This window comes from Eriocheir sinensis, chromosome 68 (assembly GCF_024679095.1).
Source record: "Eriocheir sinensis breed Jianghai 21 chromosome 68, ASM2467909v1, whole genome shotgun sequence".
Lineage (NCBI taxonomy): Eukaryota > Metazoa > Arthropoda > Malacostraca > Decapoda > Varunidae > Eriocheir > Eriocheir sinensis.
Window position 1 is genome coordinate 2,884,104 of NC_066576.1, and position 19,477 is coordinate 2,903,580.

The window sequence follows — 19,477 nt, forward strand, 5'->3', positions numbered from 1 at the left end:
AGGGCCACACGAAAGACTCCTCAAGAAACTTAAGTCGGCGGGGTTAGGCGACAATCTGACAGCGTGGATCAAAGACTGGCTCCCTGGAAGAAAACAACGAGTTGTACTCAACGGACAGGCCTCCGAGTGGCTCCCGGTCACAAGTGGAGTGCCACAGGGGTCAGTGCTGGGACCCATACTCATCATATATATCAACGACCTAGAACTAGGATTAAAATCCAATCTTTCAAAATTTACCGACGACACAAAGGTGGGTGGGAAGGCCCTCACGACGGCAGACTGCGAAATTATCCAGAGAGACGTGGACCAGATCACTCGGTGGTCATAAAAATAGCAGATGTCCTTCAACACTACCAAATGTAAAGTAATGCATATCGGATCCAGAAACAGCAACCACACGTACCACATGGGTGGCGAACCACTACATGTAGTGCAAGAGGAAAGAGACCTCGGAGTCACCATCATCAGTGACTTCAAACAAACACTGCAAGTCTGCCTGTAAGAAAGACAATACAATGCTTGGGTTCATAGCGAGGACCTTCGAATACAAGACGCCGCGAGTTATGTTATCCTTGTATAATTCGCTGGTAAGGCCCCACCTGGAATACGTCGTGCAATTCTGGTCTCCAAATTACAGTGCAATTCTGGTCTCCAAATTACAGGAAAGACATTGAATTACTTGAGAGAGTACAGCGCCGCGCCACGAAGATGATACCATCACTGAGGACGAAGCCCTATGAAGAGCGACTCGAGCGACTCAACCTCTTCACGTTGGAAAAGAGACGACTGCAGGGAGACATGATACAAGTCTTTAAGTACCTGAACAAGCTCAGCAACGTTGATCACTCCAAACTCTTCACGCTACAAACTAACCTGAGAACAAGAAACAACGGAAAAACAATTCAAGCAAAGCGATGCAATACCGACATCGGCAGGAGTTATTTTTCGAATAGAGTGGTTCGCCACTGGAACAGCCTTCCTGCAGAAGTGGTTAGCGCAGAGACCATCAACTCCTTCAAGAAACGCATTGATCGCTACTTTGCTGCATCGGGAGTGAACTGAACGTATCCAAGAGTAGGTACACAAGTGCTTTAATCCTTCCCTGCAAGCCACTCCTATGGCAAACGGATTGATTAAATCACTGAAAGCAGGCAGTCTAGCAATGAGCCAACAGGCTTTCTGCTGCCTGCAGTCCATGTTTCCATGTTTCCTCAACAGTCACGGACTCACAGACGACGCAAGGATTAAAATCCCGGGCTACAAGGGGCATCAACGCAACCTGAATGCCGAACCATCGGACGGGGTGGCAATCGCCGTCAGGTGTCGACATCGCTGCAGGGTCGATGACGACTTCATCTCTGAGACACTTGCAGTGGTGGTCGACACGTCTAACGGCCCTTTGATGATTGCCACCTCCTACATGTCGTCTAGACGACCTTACCTCCCCCACCCAGACTACCTCAGGCTCTTCCGCAGGCACACTCCGGTGATCCTTGCGGGAGACAACGCCCGACATGCTAACCTGGGCTCGACCAGCTCCAACCGGGTTGGTCGGGACTTGGGTGACGACATGCGTAGACACACAGTTCGACTGATTGGACCCGACTTCCCGACCTACTTCGGCCCTTTGTCCGCGACCGCCCCGGACTTTATACTCACCAACCCCTCCAACCATTTTCACCACAGATTCACCCCTGGCCCACTAACCTCGAGTGACCACATCCCCATTGCTATCGACATATCGACGTCTCCTCTCCTGACTCCTGTTTCCCGTTACTACGACTTTCACAGGACAGACTGGGACCCCCTTCAGTCAGCCGCCGATCTTGACATGACTGACCTTCCCGACATCTCCAGGGCGTCTCTGGAGGACATAGACGTTGCCCTCGACTCTTGGATGTTGAGTATCAAAACGACAGCTGACCGACACATTCCCACCTTCACATACCGACGAATCCTCCACGCCAGGCCCTCCCGCACGACTTGCTTACTACGCATACAGTTTAACGCACTTAAGAGACAGAGCGACGCGAGTGTCTGGACTTACGACGAGTACCGACGCTGCGTGCGACTACGACAGGAACTGTACAACGCAAGGCTCGCCGAGGCCAGAGCTTCCTGGAGAAACGCGCTTTTCCGGACCGCTTCAAGGAAGCGGAGATGCGGATGATTGTGAAGCCTGGGAAGGTCCCGACCCGCCCAGACAGCTATCGCCCCATCTCCCTTCTGGAAGTTCCGGGAAAGCTCTTCGTGAGGGTCCTCACGAGGCGTTTCCACGACCACCTGGAGTGGGAAGGGTCACTACAATCCAGCCCAGTATGACTTTCGCAGGGGGAGGGACACTGTCCACGCCATCGCAATGGCGTCGGAGACACTTTCCATCCATCTGGCATCCGGTTCCCGTTGCAATCTTGTCCTCCGGGCCGTCAGCAAGGCGTTTGACAAAGTCTGGCATCTTAAGTTACATCTGGGGCTCCCGGCCCCCGTCGAGCTCCTCTTGTGTGACTTCCTGAGGGATAGGACGGCACGGATCCCACAGTTGCTCTCCAGTCTCCACAGCGCGCGGACTTACTTCTCACCCGGACCATCTCCAGCACCAGCTCTCGCCTTCTAGCGATCGAGCTGCTGCTGGGAGAGCCAGCTCTTGACCCAGCTTGAGGAGTGCAACTTAAGCGGGCCCTTTTTGGGGCACTGCTCCGTGTGCTTACGAGTATTACAGCCAGTGCTTGCGATTAGTGTTTTCGAGTGTTTGGCGTGTCTCCGATGTGCTCTCTTGCAGGGCACTGAGTTGAGTGTGTTGCGCTTTGTGTACGGTGCGTTTGTAGTGTTGTGTTCAGTGTGGTAGCACGCCTGCGACTCCGGCTCAGGCGCCGCTTGTGTATTTTGTTTTCTTGCCGTGCCCATTCACAGGGTGTGGGCACAGAGTTGAGCGTGTTGTGCTCTGTGTACGGTGCGTTTGTAGTGCTGTGTTCAGTGCGGTAGCACGCCTGCGACTCGGGCTCAGGCGCCGCTTGCGTGTTGTGTTTTCTTGCCGTGCCCATTCGCAGGGTGTGGCTCCGAGTGCTCGTGCGTTGTTACGTGTGAAGTTCAGTGTGAAGTGTAGTGTATGATAGACACTGTCTGACAGACATGTCTGTTGTCGCCCCCCTAGAGGCCGTCTCCTTGGAGACGCCCAAGAGGAAGGCCGACCGGTCGCCAGACGACCACAAGCCACCCAGGAAGCGGTTGCTGGAGGACGACGCCCTACCATTGCTCTCGGACCCGGAGTCCTCGGATGAAGAGCTAGACCGATCGTCTACCAGCGCCGACCCCAAGTTTGTGACACAAGAGAAGAGGAAGACCGTGCAGCAGAGGAAGAGGCAGACACCAGCCGTGGAGGTCGCCCCCGCCCCCCGGGCAGCGGCGGCGGATCGGGGGAGCCCCACGGAGGGGCCCCCTCGGTACCACCTAGTGCACAGGGGAGACTGCACCAGCGATTACCTCGCGGTGCGGCACCTGGAGACCCTGCGCCGCCCGGCGCCGGCTGTGCACCTCCAGACCCCGACGCCCTTCCTCCTCACTCAGAGGGACGCGGCCGCGGCGGAGTTTCTCGAGGAGGCGGTAGCTCGTCGCCCTCGAGGCATTGTCCTCCAGAGGCTGGAGCAGGTACCGAGGAGAGTGAAGGGGGTGCTTGTGGGGTACCCCCTCGAGTATGATGCCGAGGACATCAGGAGACTGACAGACAGCGGGGTGACTCACGTCAGGCGTTGCCATGTCGTGAGAGAAGGACGGAGACAACCCACAAGGAACGTGGAACTAGTCATGGACCGGGCATCGCTTCCCATGGACCTGTCCCTCGGCTGGCTCGGCAGGTACCGCGTACGGCCCTTCGTAGAGGAGCCGACGCGGTGCTTCAAGTGTCAGAAGTTTGGCCACGTGGCCAGGCTCTGCCGCGGCTCGCGGCTAACCTGCGCGGTGTGCGCGGGCAACCACGACTCCATCGTCTGCATTGGAACCAGACGGAAGGAGGGCAGCCGGCCCCTGCCGAGATACTGCAACTGCGGCGGGAACCACCCAGCGTGGTCGCGGAGGTGCGCGGAGCGGAGGCGGCGACTTCCACCCACGGAGAGGGGGCCGGTGTCTCAGCCGCGAGGCCACGGCCAGGCGATGACGGAGCCACCACGGCCCCCGCCCCCGACGGAGGAAGACTACCCACCGTTACCCGCTCAGCAGCCGCAGCGGCCAAGGAGCGCACCCCGGCGCAGGAGGAACCGCAAAAAGAAGAGACGACCAGCAGCCACAGCGGAGGGATCCACACCCGCCCCAGTGGAGCGGCGCACGCCCACAGGGACGGAGCATCTCAACCCAGCCGGAGCGGAGACACGTGCGTCGTCCGGGGCGGAGGCCGCCCCGCCGCTCGACCGTGCGAGAAGGATGAGCGCGCCCGGCCGCCTAGACGCTGGATTGCTGAAGATGGTTTGGGTCAGCCTAGACCCCACCAGGAAAGCGGCCGTCACGTATCGCCCCACCGTTCCGACCTTCGACCTGCACGCTCTGATGATGCGCCTGCAAACAGTGATGGCAAGGATGCACTGCGACCTGCTCCAAGCCCTGGGCGCACATTGCACCTCGGCGACGGACGCTGTCCTGAAGAGAGCCGAGAACGACCTACTGACCTTGACGCCAGGGACGCCGAGGAAGACGCAACCGACGACAAACTCCGTGGGCGAAGAGAACCCAATGCTGGAGGACCTCCGGGCCGCCCAGGCCTAAGGTTCTTACAGTGGAACATCCGAGGACTCCGCGGCAACAAGACCCTGCTCCAGGCCGCTCTCATCGAGGATGACGTAAGTGTTTGCCTCCTACAGGAAACGCTGGTTTGGGGGGATTGCCACCTCCGCTTTCCCGGATACACTGCCCACCAACTCCCGATCAGGGACGAGACTGGGGTAGAGGTTGTTTGATCTTGGTCAGCAACTCCATCCCCCATAGGGTGGTCGAACGCCCCATAGACTGCGGAGGGGGTGTCGAGACCCAAGCCGTCACCCTCCTCCTTAACGGGACGGACGTTATAGTCTACAACGTATACAGCAAGTCGAGACGTGAGCTTGACCTCACTGAGCTCCTCACTCTTGCCGGAGAGGCCAGCATCCTTGTTGGAAGCGATTTCAACGCCCACCACGAGGTGCTGGGATCCAGGAGCAACGCCAACGCTGCAGGGCAGCATCTGGCAACGCTGCTCCAGGATCTTGAGGACGTCGTGCTGCTAAACACAGGTGAGCCGACACACGTCCAGGGCAACGCCCTGACCTCACGTTAGTTTCTTCCTCGTTGGTCGACGGAGCAGACTGGCGACTACACCCGACCTTGACGAGCGACCATTTTGCGATTCTGACGACGCTCGATGTCCCCCTCCCGCCGAGCAGGTGGCGGCTGGACAGGGCCAACTGGGCCACCTTTCGTAGAGAGGTGGCTAAGTGGTGGCTTCACTACAGCCAGCCTGAGGACATTGACCGCTTCGACCGCGACCTTGCTGCAGCTTTGACCGACGCCGCCGACAAAGCCATCCCGAAGGCAGTTGGTCGTAGACCGCCTACCAAGAACGGATGGTTCCGCAGCCCTGAGTCAGGGAGATGAACCATCGAGTCAACACCATCCGCAAGCGCTTTCGTAGGGACCGTATGCAGGAAAATCTACAGCTGCTTCGCGATGCAGTGGATCACGCCCGACAGGTTGCCAGGGAGGAGAGGGAGACCAAGTGGCTGAGATGGTGTGAGAGCTTCGGCTCGCACACCAGCCTCGGGACGCTCTGGTCATGCCTCCGGCGGGCAACGGGAGGGAAACCTCCCAGGCCTGCCGCACATCCCACCCCGAAGGATGAAGCCGAAAGGCTCATCCGTTCGTACGCGGACCGCGCATCCGCAGGAAACCTGCCCCCAGACGTGCGACGGAGGCAGCAGGAGCTACTACAAGGCAGGCTGGCCCGCATCCGGCGTGCGGAGGCCCAGCCTGCAGTCACCGACACACTCTTTACATGAGAAGAGCTGAAGAGAGCAGAGAAGAGAAGCAGAGACACCGCGCCCGGCGAGGATGGTATTACCTACTCCATGTTACGCAACATGAGGTCGGCTGGTGAGAGCCCCCTTCTGGCCCTCATCAACGCCTCCTGGGAGGCGGGTCGCCTTCCAGTCAGTTGGAAGGCGGCACTCGTTCACCCGATACCGAAACCCAAGGACCCAGGCAAGACACGGCCCATCTCTCTCATCAGCTGTGCTGCCAAGACAGCTGAGAGAATGGTACTGACTCGCCTACAGTGGCAAATGGGCCCGCCCCATCACAACGTGTACGGGTTCACGGAGGGGAAGAGTGCTGCTGACAGCATGGCCTCCCTTCTGTCCACGCTCAACAACCAGCCGGCTGTTGTGGTCTTCCTCGACCTAGAGAAGGCCTTCGAGCTGGCCTCGCCCACTGCCATAGCTGATGCCCTTGCGGCAATAGGTGTGTCAGGGCGGCTCCTCAGTTGGGCTCACGACTACCTTCGCGACCGCTCAGCAAAGGTAAGGTTTCAAGGCCACGTCTCCAGCGAGCAGGGCTTCGAGAACGGCACCCCACAAGGGGGCGTCCTCAGCCCAACGCTTTTCAACGCCCTCATGGAAGCCCTTGCTAGGCTTCCGCTAGGACGCAACGTCACCCTTCTCAGCTACGCCGACGACCTCGCGTTGGTCGCCGTAGGTAGAGGCAACAGGCTCTCATGGGCACAGAGGCCCTCGACTCAGTCACCGCTGCCTGCAGAGACCTAGGTCTTTCGGTTTCAGCCGGGAAGTCGAGGGCGATGTCGGTCCTCGGCCCGACGCCTGAGCAGAGCCTGAGGATACAGGGTGTACGACTCGATTGGTGCACAGCGTACCAGTACCTTGGAGTGTGGATCGACCACAGGCTCACCTTCTCGAAGGAGGCTGAGTACCTGAAGAGTAGGATGAAGTGCCGGCTCACCGTGATGCGGAGGATGACGACCACGAGAGCGGGGGCGACGCACCGAGTCCTTAAACTGTACTACGTATAGGCCGTCCGTACCCTTGCGGACTACGCGGCGGTGGCGATGGTGTCCCTCTCAGACAGCGTCGTGACTTCTCCCTCGAGGAGCCAGAACGACGCGCTGCGGCATATCCTCGGAGCGCCCAGGTGGACGAAGCTAGAGGCTCTGCGAGCCGAGGCTGAGTTCCCTCCCCTGATGCTCCGGATCGAACAGGTGGCAGCCGCGTGGGCAGCCAAAACAGTCGTCAGACTGTCCGACACCCCTGCGAGATGGAGGTTACTAACCTCTCTAGCACAGGACACGAGGCTTTTCACCGTTAGGACGTGGGCACGAGGGTTAGCGAGAGCGACCCAACTCTCACTCCCGGACGTGGACCTGGCATGAAGAGGACCGGACGAGAAGGCAGAGGGCTACGTCGACCCGCCGCCATGGGCTGCGGATGTGGCTCGCTTCCACATGGAACCCCTGCCTTTCAGCAAGCAGCAGTGCTCACGCGGTAACTTACTTGCCCACGCAAGAGGAACCCTTGCCCGCACATCTTCGGATGGGGCAAGTGTATACTACAAGGACGGATCCGTCGACCGAGAGAGACAGAACAGCGGCGGCCTTCGTGAGCGGCGAGGACACACGGGTGGCGGACCGGCGACCACTGCTCTACCCTTCAGGCAGAGCTAGTGGCTCTCCTGGCAGCGCTCCGGCACGCCCTACGCACCGACAACAAGGACATCAACGTTTACACTGACTCGATGACAGCACTTCAGACGCTCAGACGAGACAGGGTACTTGACAACATCAGACTGGTAACTATGACGCTAGACACTCTGGCGCGCCTGCGACGCGACGAGCGAGCCGTGAAGTTCGCCTGGATACCCAGTCACGTGGGTGTCCCGGCAACGAGGCGGCAGATGCAGCAGCCAAGCAGGCTTTGGACCAGGACCAGATCGCGATCGGGGTCCCAGTTAGCCTACAGCAGCTAGAACGAACAGCGAAGAGGACTACAGGAAGGCGCGCGCTCGCGCTGGTGAAGGACGCTGAGGCAACCTCAGCGTCCCTTCAATGGTACGCCAACGCCACCGGCTACGAGACCATTCCCCTCCCCTCCTCCTTAGCGAGGAGGGATAGGGTAATGATTCACCGACTGTGACTCGGCTACCCGACCGTTCGCTCCCTCATAGCGGACTACGAGGGCGAGTTGTGCCTGCACTGCCTGGAGGATACGGACGACCCCCTCGTCCACTACCTCCTGGACTGCCCCAGGTATAATAAAGTAATTACCCTTAGTGAGAAAGTTCGATTAAGGCAACAAAAGAAACAGTGAAACGTAAAAGAAATATCGGACAATTTACCGTTTCACCCAACCAACGATTTTCTGACGTGGTTCATGTTTTTCTGGTGATGGATTTCGTGAATTGCACGATTTTCAAGTTATGCCTATCCCCTGCCCTAAACGATCTTGGGGACCTGTGGGAACACGGGGTTTTTGGGTGGGGGAGCATAAAATCGACTAATGAGAATTTCAAATGAGGTCGAGAAATCAACAGAATCACATTAGAACACTAGTGAAAAGGCATAGCCTACATTTGTTTTCAGGAGAGCGGTGCAGGCGTCCATTAGCAGGAACGCAGTGTTGTCAACGATCCGCTCTTGCTGTACAGGTGGCCCGTTGGAGAGTCAGGGGTGAGCAGTGTTGCCAACGATTCGCTGCATAAGCGAGCATAGTTAAGTGAGCAGTATTGCCAACGATCCGCTACATTTAGCGGAAATACCTGCCGCCACGGTGGGGAGCATTGCCATTTCATTTTTTACAAGAAAGGAAACAGCTCAGAGGCAAAAAAATAAAAGGAGACAATCATTAAAAAAAATAACGGGAATCACTGCTTCTATAAAAAGGGTTCACAAGACTAGCCGACGGTAGCAATATATATTCCGCCCAGTAATGGTAAGGGATTATATATGTTTGAAAGGGGAGAGGGGGGGGGTTTCGGACTTGGTTAAGAGATGGGTCGAAGGGGGCGACGTCAGTTAATTAGGTCGCAAGGTTCTGCTGGAATAATTTAAATATGCTCACCCACTAGGACCCTCCGAATTCTCACTGGTCACCCAAGATCGTTCTAATGTGGGGGGGAGGGGGGGTCCAGGGGGGGCGAAGCCCCCTTTGTTAGGAGGGGGGTCGAGCCCCCCTCAGTTAGGTAGGTCGTAAAGGTCGTAAAGTTTGGTTGGAATAATTTAAATATGCTCCCCCACCAGACCACACCGGGGGAGGGGGGGGTCCAGGGGGGGCGAAGCCCCCCTTGGTTAGGAGGGGGGGTCGAGGGGGGGCGAAGCCCCCCTCAGTTAGCTAGGTCGTAAAGTTCGGTTGGAATAATTTAAATATGCTCCCCCACCAGAACCCCCCGAATTCTCACGGGTTCCACGAGATCGTTCTAATGTGAAGAGAGGGGGAAGGTGATTAGCCTATTAGGAAGGGGTTGACGGACATTATTTCGTCCCCTAACTATGATTTGGAGGCGTAATATCGTATTTTAGAGGCGCGGAGTCGGTCAATATCCACAATTACGGAAATACCGTGTTTGGTGTTTCGAAACTGCGGTCCATTAATAGGATTCGTCCAGTAAGATTTAAGGGTTGTCAGTCAGTTCAAACATGGCCACGGTGTGCGGGGGTTGTACGCACAACTACTGGGAGTTTATCAAAAACTTCTATCAGGACGACAAAGCTGCACTCCACTACTTAAGAAATCATGGTGTCCTTCCGTTAGAAGTACAGTGCCTCGAATGTAAGCTTCCCTGTACACATAGGGAGGAGAGGCACTCATAGTACTGTGGCCGTTGGAAGAAAATAGCCAAGACAAAGCGAAGGAAGCAGTGCAATTTCACGACTTCGGATTACAAAGGAACTTTTCTCGACGGAGCTCACGTCAAACCATCCGAAGTAATGTGCTTTGTTAACCATTGCTTCAAAAAAAGTGGAATCATGACACTGTTTTAGAGTGCTTGAAATGGAATCCCACCACCAGTGTCGATTGGCGGAGTTTTTGTTCAGAGGTGACCCAGTGGTGATTTAACAATCAGGATTCTATTGGTGGTGACGGGATTGAAGTTGAAATCGATGAGACATTATTAGTAAAGAGAAAGTACGAGCGTGGTCGACAGCCAAAGCAAATTTGGGTGTTCGGGGGTATTGAGCGATCATTCAAAAAGTGCTTCATAGTGCCCCTTGTTGACAAGGATAGGAGTGTAGGCACGCTGGTACCCATTATCAAACAATACATCCGGACTGGGAGTGTAATTTAAAGTGACTCGTGGCGTGCGTATAACAAACTGTGTGAAGAAGGGTATACTCACTACATGATAAACCACAAAGAACACTTTGTGGATCCAGACAACCAAAATATTCACACTCAGAACATCGAGCCCCTGTGGTTGGATCTGAAACAGTGGACGAAGCGGCCAGGGTTGAGGAGCGAGTACTTGAAGCAGTACTTTGCTCGTTATTTGTTCCTTCATCAATTTAAAGAAGGACAAGTACAACATCAGTTTTTCATCGAGGCCGGTCGACTTTACCCTCCACAGTCGGACAGGCAGCGACCACTCCCCGTCACACAACAGCTGCAGGACGACGAGTCTGACAGTGAGTCAGATGACGCACCACCAGCAGTAGCGCAACCACAACATCTCGTGTGTGGTTTTAATTACCTGAACTTGGAGCAAGCAACGATCTATTTCCTAAGGTTCTTTATTGTTCTGGTGATATGTGCAGTGAATTAATCGGTTTTGAAACTCATTTCCGTCGTAAATGTCTACTTTTCAAGTTACGAATGGCTACTTTTGCTAAATGTAGCGATTCGTTGGCAACACTGCTCACTTACCTATGCTAGCTTATGCAGCGAATCGTTGGCAACACTGCTCACCCCTAGCGGATCGTTGGCAACACTGCTTTCCTGCTAATGGCCGCCTGTACCGCTCTCCTGAAAACAAATGTAGGCTATGCCTTTTCACTGGTGTTCTATTGTGATTCTGTTGATTTCTCGACCTCATTTGAAATGCGCATTAGTCGATTTTATGCTCCCCCACCCAAAAACCCCGTGTTCCCACAGGTCCCCAAGATCGTTTAGGGCAGGGGATAGGCATAACTTGAAAAGAGGCATAACTCGAAAAGTAGACATTTGCGACGGAAATGAAGTACAAAATCGTGCAATTCACTAAATCTTTCACCAGAAAAACATGAACCACGTCAGAAAATCGTTGGTTGGGTGAAACGGTAAATTAACCGAAATATGTAACTATGACAAATATGTAACGTGTCCTGCAGGGGATATCAGTCCTTGTACTTCACCGAGGAGGTGAAGGAGGAGGAGGTGGTGTCGCCGTGTGAAGTAAATCCAGTGGGGATGTGGCACTTAACAGTCGTGTGGGACTAGACGGACTCTCACTGCTGCTGCTAAGATTAATCCCCATGTATGGGGAACCGGGCCTTCGGTAGCGGGTGTAGGGGGGCGCCCCCGCCGGCAGGTGCTCGCGGCGGAGGCACGGGTGCGCTGGGCCGCCCGTAGCAGGACCCGGGTGACCAGCCAGACATTCAACTTAACCGGCGGACGGGAAGGGCGGGCCGAGTTGCTCACCCGAGGAGGACTGGCGTGTCTCTGACTCTCACTCCTCCTCCTCTCCTCTTAACATTTATCCCCTAGTATCACTAGGGCAAACGGGCCCTGGTCCGAAGACAAAAATGTCCGAAGGGCAAAAATGCTCCCTCCCTGGGCGGGGGAGCACGGGCTTGCCTAATGGCGGCCCGTAGCAGGGTGGCGACAGACCGACTCTATCGGCGATCGAAATCTAGCCGACCGAGTCGGTCTGTCGACGAGGACTGGCGTGTCTCTGACTCTCACTGGCGGCCGGGTACATATACGTATAAGCCTCCGAAGAAGCCCGGCTTGTTTCGGTCGAGGTGTTGAGGTGTCGAAGCGTTGTGGTCGACACAGTAGCTGGAATTGAGGTGTTGAGGTCTCGAAGTGTCGGGGTCTTTGTGCTGACGGTTGGGGCTCGTTAGTAGGGTGGAGATGGTAGTTGTGATGAGCACCCGGAATGACCCTCGAGCGGACGCCTTGAAGGGTCGTTACATATAGTATAAAAAAAAAAAAAACGTGTGCGCGGGGGGGGTCTTTAAATTTTACGAGCTTTAATGTTCAGATCAATAAAAAAAAAAAAATGCCATAGTATTCCTCTAGGCCACCACTTTCTCTAAGGGAGTTTTTAGAAGAAAAAAGAAACGATAATTTTTACCTCGCCTAAATACCCCCATTAAAGATTTATGTACAGTCGGCTATAGAGAATAGTGACACACTGTCCGGTAAGTTTCGTTCAGAAAGCGACATCTGGCAACCCCTCCACGCGACATGAAAATTATTACATCCTGTCGAAATCGTACTGTTGTGGTGATCGGTGGTCACAGGTGCACTCTTCATAATTTTAAGATGGATATTTATCAAAAGTGCCCGTCGCTAACGCTTAATAAATAATTTTTCTTTAGGCTCTGTCGCTACGTTTTGACACGAGCTTTTAGTTTCGTTCAAATTTAGTCAAGAGCAACTCTTAAGTTGTTTATCAAACTATGATACATTTAAAAATATACTGCACTTATTAGGGAGATTGTTATGCCTTTTAACTAAAAACAAAAAATTCCTGACGGCCGGGATTTTGTTCTTTATAATTTTTTTTTATACGTAATAATAGGCTATAAACGTTCACATGATGGCGTCGTCGACCGCGGGCCTTGACGGCTGGAGCAGCGGTATTCTATTAAAGCCCTTATGTCCGCAGGCACTGCAGTTGAGCTGTCACGTCAGTGGCTGTGGAAACGTATAATTTTTAATACCTAAAAAAATTGGAGAGAGAGAGAGAGAGAGAGGGCGAGAGGCTGGGTGGGGACGGGAGACATGTCCATCAGCGACAAGGGATCAGCTAGTCAGCGACACACACACACACACACACACACACATACACATACACACACACGTATTTATACTTCGATATTACGTAATCTTCACGGAGAAATAATTTTAGATTTTTGATGATCTGAATTGTCTTTGAGGCTTTATAGTGACGGGAATTAAGGCTGCGAGTTAAACAGACCCTCAAGCCTGTTTGCTGTTTGATGGTAAGGAGCATTAGTCACTGCCTGCCTCTGTGAAGGACAGCATTGCACGCGGTATTTTCAAAGTTTAATAAGAAAAAGTGCTTCAGACTGTTCGTGATGTTTTACCTCGCCATCATCATCATCATCATCATCATCATCATGTAGAAGACATTCATTATCGCATTTCTAAATTGAAGTCATGTAATCTGGTATATTTCTAACTACATTATATGAATGGTATACATTGTTATTTACAAATATTGAAAATATACATATTAAGTATATGAATATATCCACTCCCCCTTGTCCCTTGTCCTACTAACATAGCTTTGTGATAGGCCCCAATCTTAACACTGTGTGTATTGTATGTACATATGTATGAATGGTTGAGTGAATGGTGTCCATGCTTCAGGATGATACATAAAACTGAAAACTTCTTTCCATAAAGCAGCGAAGACATCACGATCCCGGTGGTTAGGGTCACTGGAATCATATATAGCAAGGGGCTCTTGAACTAAGTTGATTAGGAGTTCCACTAGCATGCTTGAACACACCACGGCAGACTCGCTGTGACTGACGTCAAAAATAGGTCCAGCCCTATATGTGACGCGACGCGACGCGACGCGACGTGACTCGACGCATCCGGTGTAAACGGTTTCTTTCAAAAACTCATACAAATCAGTGTTAAAACTGGGGTGGCGATTCATGATGCGTCACGAATCGGTATAATCGGTGTAAATCGGTCGACGGGACGCGAGTCGCGTCGAGTCGCGTCGCGTCGCGTCGCGTCATGACGATTCCACGCGACTCGCTTGGTATAAACGCAGCCTTAGGCTGTGTTTTCACCAAGATAAATTAATATAAAAAAAACGAAAAGATTCATCCATTCTCCATGAAATCAAATGGGTCATTGAGTACTGACTTGACTCAGGTTGACGCAGTCGGTGTAAACGGAGTTGTGTCAATATGAATCGCCTCAAATGACTTGACGTGACTCGGCTCGACGCGACTTGCTTGGTGTAAACGCAGCCTTAATGTCGTATCTGAAACATTATAACCATTTATGTAGTAGTCACATAAAACCTCTTCTGTAACTGATATTGAAAGGTGTATTGCAGCCTACCAAGTCTATGTCTTGTCTTTGATATTCAAAGTCAGTGTAATAATAGTCACGCAAGCGTAACTATAATTACTCTTACTAGTAGTAGACAGAAGACAGACAACACAAATCTGTGGGGGTGGATACAGGCACCATCGTAACCACCAACTTGTTTACGCATCCATGAGAGAGAGAGAGAGAGAGAGAGAGAGAGAGAGAGAGAGAGAGAGAGAGAGAGAGACTAACCTGGGCCCGGATCCACAAAGGCTTAGTTCGTAGTTTTGAGAACATCGAGATTCACAAAGCTCGCGCTACATAACTACCATCTAATCGATGACGTCACGGGTTACCGCGCGGATCTACAAACGTTTAGAGCGCTCTGTGTGACGTTAAATTTGTTGTTAAATAACTACTGCCTCGGAGCTGACGGTAACGCTAACAGTATTATCATATTTACATATAAATGCTTTATATCTCACTATTTCAACTTGAAATAAACCTTTGAGAGTAGAGAAAAGCTATTCCTTTGAGATTTACACATTTAAAACAGAAAACAGCACCTCGCCGAGCCACCGCCAACTACTACTTCCCGCTGCCCCGCCGCTACACGATGGTTCATCTACGCCGCCCTGCATGATCGTGCCCTGAGGAGAGAAAGGCGATTTCGCGATCGCCTTGACCCTCTCTCCTTAAGTGACAGGGAGCTCGTGAGCCACTACCGGTTCCCCCGGCATTATTTGATTGAGCTCATCCAGGAGGTTGAGCCTGCCCTAAGGAGGAGGACAAGGAGGTCACATGCAATACCGCCACACACACAGGTTTTGGTGACCTTAAGACTATTAGCCAGCGGTTCCTTTCAGCACGGGTTATCACTCTGCAGGCCACCCAAACTCCAACCATTTTACTGTTTTCAAAGTGATTCCTTCACTATTACCATTCTAAGCTAACAGGAAGCATGTATAGGATGTGGGTAACAGCAGTAGATTTGGTTAAATTTAGTGGTTAGATTTAACCTAACCAAATAAAAGCCATAACCCAAGTGGTCTGCAGCTCAGCCAAAAATGTAATAAATGGCTTCAAATGCTTATTCCCCTCCCTGGTTATTATCACAAGTGAGGGAAATGTGGAAGAAAACAATACAAAGTGTGCTGTGTGTGTGCACAAAGTACTTAATAAAGCATAACAATGCAACACAGTGAGATGGGTGTACTTCTGGAATAAATACCATTCAGTGAACAATCTTTACTTAATTATTCATAATTTTCATAATGATTGAATAAATTTACTTAGAATTTAATTCAATATATATATATATATATATATATATAATATATATATATATATATATATATATATATATATATATATATATATATATATATATATATATATTTTTTTTTTTTTCCCACTCTAAATCAGGGAGGTGCAGCTGATTTATCTTAATTGAAGAAGAGAATTTATTACAATAAGTTTGCAAATTTTACTTGTAACGGTAAAGATGATGAGGAAATCCCCAAAATACAGTGCTTCAAACAATTAAAAAATAATGCATTTCAGGACTTGCACAGGGCAGTGTCAGCCGTGTAGTCCAGGACGTGACAGCTGTGTGGAGTGACATAGCTCGACAAGAGATAAAAATGATCTCCACGATGCATGCACTGAGGGAATCGGCAACAGCTTTTGCAAGAGTTCGGAATTTCCCTCGGGTTATTGGTGCCATTGATTGTAAGATTCAAAATTATTTGGGACTGACGAATGAGCACATATGATATTGGTCTCAGTAAAAGTACATGAATAGATGTACAATCTGCCTATTGCTAAATAATATTTATTTGCATAATGTTTCTCAACAGGTACTCATATTCCCATTAAGGCACCCATGAAAATGAGGCTGCCTACGTGAGCAGGAAGAGGTACCACTCTTTCAACACTCAAGTTGTGTGTGATGCTGCTGGTGTGATCATCAGCTATTGTGTCAGATTTCCAGGTAAGTGTCTTTTTTGATGATATCATTTATTGTTAGGCATGTTAATAGTTAAATCACAAACATCCCTTACCTGCTACAGCATTTCTAAAGTTTGATTTTTAGCAAGAATAATTGCAGATTAGCTATTTAGGCAATGGAACTTGAGCATTTGAGGATGCCAAGACTCCACCAGTGTTGGGCACACCAAACATGCTGCAGCTTTTCTCTTGAGTCTGGAAATTTTTTCCAGTATTAACATGTCCATGTTCTGGAATCCTTTTTTTTATTCTCCCCTATTTTGCAGGGTCAAATCACGACTACTTCATCTGGCACCATTGCGACCTATATGAACACTTTCCCAAGGGCGAGTTTGGGGACTACCTGCTCTTTGATGCGTATCTGGAGGGATGTTGATGTTCTTGACAAATGTTGCATTACATGTTACATAAATACCTTTTCAATAATTACTTAGTGTGTTAGAGTAGCTTTCTTAATTAGTTATTTTACATCCTGAAAATGATATCACATGACTTACATCTTTACAGGCGACAGCGGCTATGCATTAGAGCCATTTTTGATGACTCCAGTCCGCAACCCCACAACAGAACCAGAGGAGCGCTACAATAGGGCCCATACACGGACACGTGTCGTTGTGGAGCAAACCTTTGGAATTCTAAAGAGCCGGTTCAGGTGACAAACTTATTTTCCTTATTCTCAATACCTATGCATTCACATATGCTGACCATCCATTAGAACCCAGTGATAATTAGATTACTAACATGTTACAGCATTAAAGTGATTGGAAAGGTAAATTTAAAAAATAAATGTTTGGTGTGAAAGTGAGCAGACGTGGGTTCGAATCCCCACGATACCACCTTGGATTTTTCAGTCACCGCCAAGTGGCCTAAGACTACCCGCATGCCATAGGCGAAGATGTAAAAAAAAAAAAAAAAAGACAAGACGGGAGTGCTTGGAAGATTTGTATTTCAATTGTCTTTGACTCAGTAATTTTGACAACTAACACTATTTACAGGTGCCTTCACAAATCTGGGGGTGCCTTGCAGTATGCTCCCATGAAGTGCCTCAACATCATCACCTCATGTTTGTTGTTGCACAACCGCTGTGTCCAGCGGGGTATTCCACTTCCCCACCAGGTACAAATTTTTATTTCGGTATGGTGGAAAGTTAGCTTTCAGCCATTCTTTCATGTGCTTCCTGTTGGATAAACTTTGTTGAGAACATAACAACTTTATTTAGTGATAACTTTCACTCACTCAGATTTCTGGCTGCTGCAGTGCAATTGCTATTAATACAGTAGATGTAAAAATGCAACAGTGTATCAGCAGACACATTCAGCAGAGCAAGAGTAATAGGGTACTTTGTGAGTACTTTTAAGATCTTATTTCCTCCTTAGCTTGAAGAGGATGAGGAAGAGCAGGATTCTCCTGCTGCTGTTCTTGGAGCAGCTGCTGGCCGAGGAACTGGGAGAGCAGTACGTGAGGCAATAATTGCTAATTTCTTTGGGTGAAATGGTGAGGTGTATATTTTATCGGTCACTCTTGAGTAAAAGCTCAGTAAGTTTGTCACACATGATTGCCCTTTTCTGGAATCCATACTGTTTACTTGTTATTAAATTATGCTCTTCTTGAAATCTCGTCTGTTGTTTCTTTATCACTTTTTCACATATTTTACAAACTACACTGGTCAATTATACGGGTCTGTAGTTCAGGGGTTCTTCCTTTCTTCCACTTTTGTATATAGGGACCACTTCGGCCCTCCGCCACTCCTTAGGCACTGTACCAGTATCTGTCGGTGTGTGTGTGTGTGTGTGTGTGTGAGAGAGAGAGAGAGAGAGAGAGAGAGAGAGAGAGAGAGAGAGAGAGAGAGAGAGAGAGAGAGAGAGAGAGAGAGAGACTACACTGGTCAATTATACGGGTCTGTAGTTCAGGGGTTCTTCCATCCTTCCACTTTTGTATATAGGGACCACTTCGGCCCTTCGCCACTCCTTAGGCACTGTACCAGTATCTATCGGTGTGTGTGTGTTTGTGTGTGTGTGTGAGAGAGAGAGAGAGAGAGAGAGAGAGAGAGAGAGAGAGAGAGAGAGATGACTGTATTAAAATATTTGCAAGTATTTTCTTTTTTGAGACCTTACTCAGAGTCAGTTAAACATGTGACAATGTTCTGTATTTTAGACTAATTAAAATGTAAATAGTGTACAAGTCTCTGTGATTTTTCCTTGTGTGCTTGTGTTTGGGGCCCTGTGAGCATGTTAATGCATTTGTCTTCTGGTCACCCCCTTAACAGTTGTTCTGCCAGCCCCTTAACCGTCAGGCCTCACAATTGATCCCTGACACACAAACCAATATTCAAGGAATAAGAATATTTTAAGTTATGGCAAAAATATATTGAGCAATCCTCACATGTACAAAAATATTGAATGAAAAAAACTATTACACTTAAACCAATAATAATAAACTTATTGTAATATAAAAAAATAATTAGAAACTAAGGAACTATAAATGAGATCAAAATGCATACTGCAGAATGGGGATATCCAGCAGGAAAGGAATGTCAGTCCCATGAGGTTTAGTTTAACCCGGTAGCAGCGGGGATCATGTTTCTTAATGGTACCTCTAAACAAGAAAAAAAAAGAGAAAAAAATCATCACTCACACAAACCATTTCATAATATTTATCGAAGCATTTGTGATCAGTTTATGTATCATCTATTTTTTGGGGTTTAAATCATGGCACACATTTGGCCCGTCGCTGCGACTGGGTTAATTATACCTTTTTAGGCACACTGTTTATGAATTGCATATGTAAGGCTGTTTTTAGTACAAAAATGTTACCTGAATTACACGGTTGGAAACTATGTCATTGAAGATGCAAAATATGCTTTTGATATTTTTTCTCTCTTTATGCATCACGATGTGCCACTAGAAAATGGCCAGGAAAGGACCGTCCTACACTGAAGATGATGATACCTGTGGTCCGGCATCTGTAAGTGATGTTAGGACTATACGCAAGGCAGGTAACGTCCTGTTCATGAACATTATACAGGCAAGATAGAAAACATGACGTGCTGAATTTAAAAAAAATATGAAATATAACACAACTTGGTAAAAATTAAAGTTCAGTGTTTGATGGTTCTCTCTGAATTTTTTATAGTGGCACATCATAATGCACTAAGAGAAAAAATATGGAATGATTCCTGTCGTGCTGGATATCCCCCCTATGTGGTATGCATTGGCTTGACAAGCACC

At 49.9% G+C, this 19,477-nt stretch overlaps 1 pseudogene; it reads left to right on the forward strand.

The window, feature by feature from the left end:
- Positions 1 to 15,895: 15,895 nt before the first annotated feature.
- LOC126988288 (putative nuclease HARBI1) lies at positions 15,896 to 17,720 on the forward strand (annotated as a pseudogene).
- Positions 17,721 to 19,477: the final 1,757 nt, after the last annotated feature.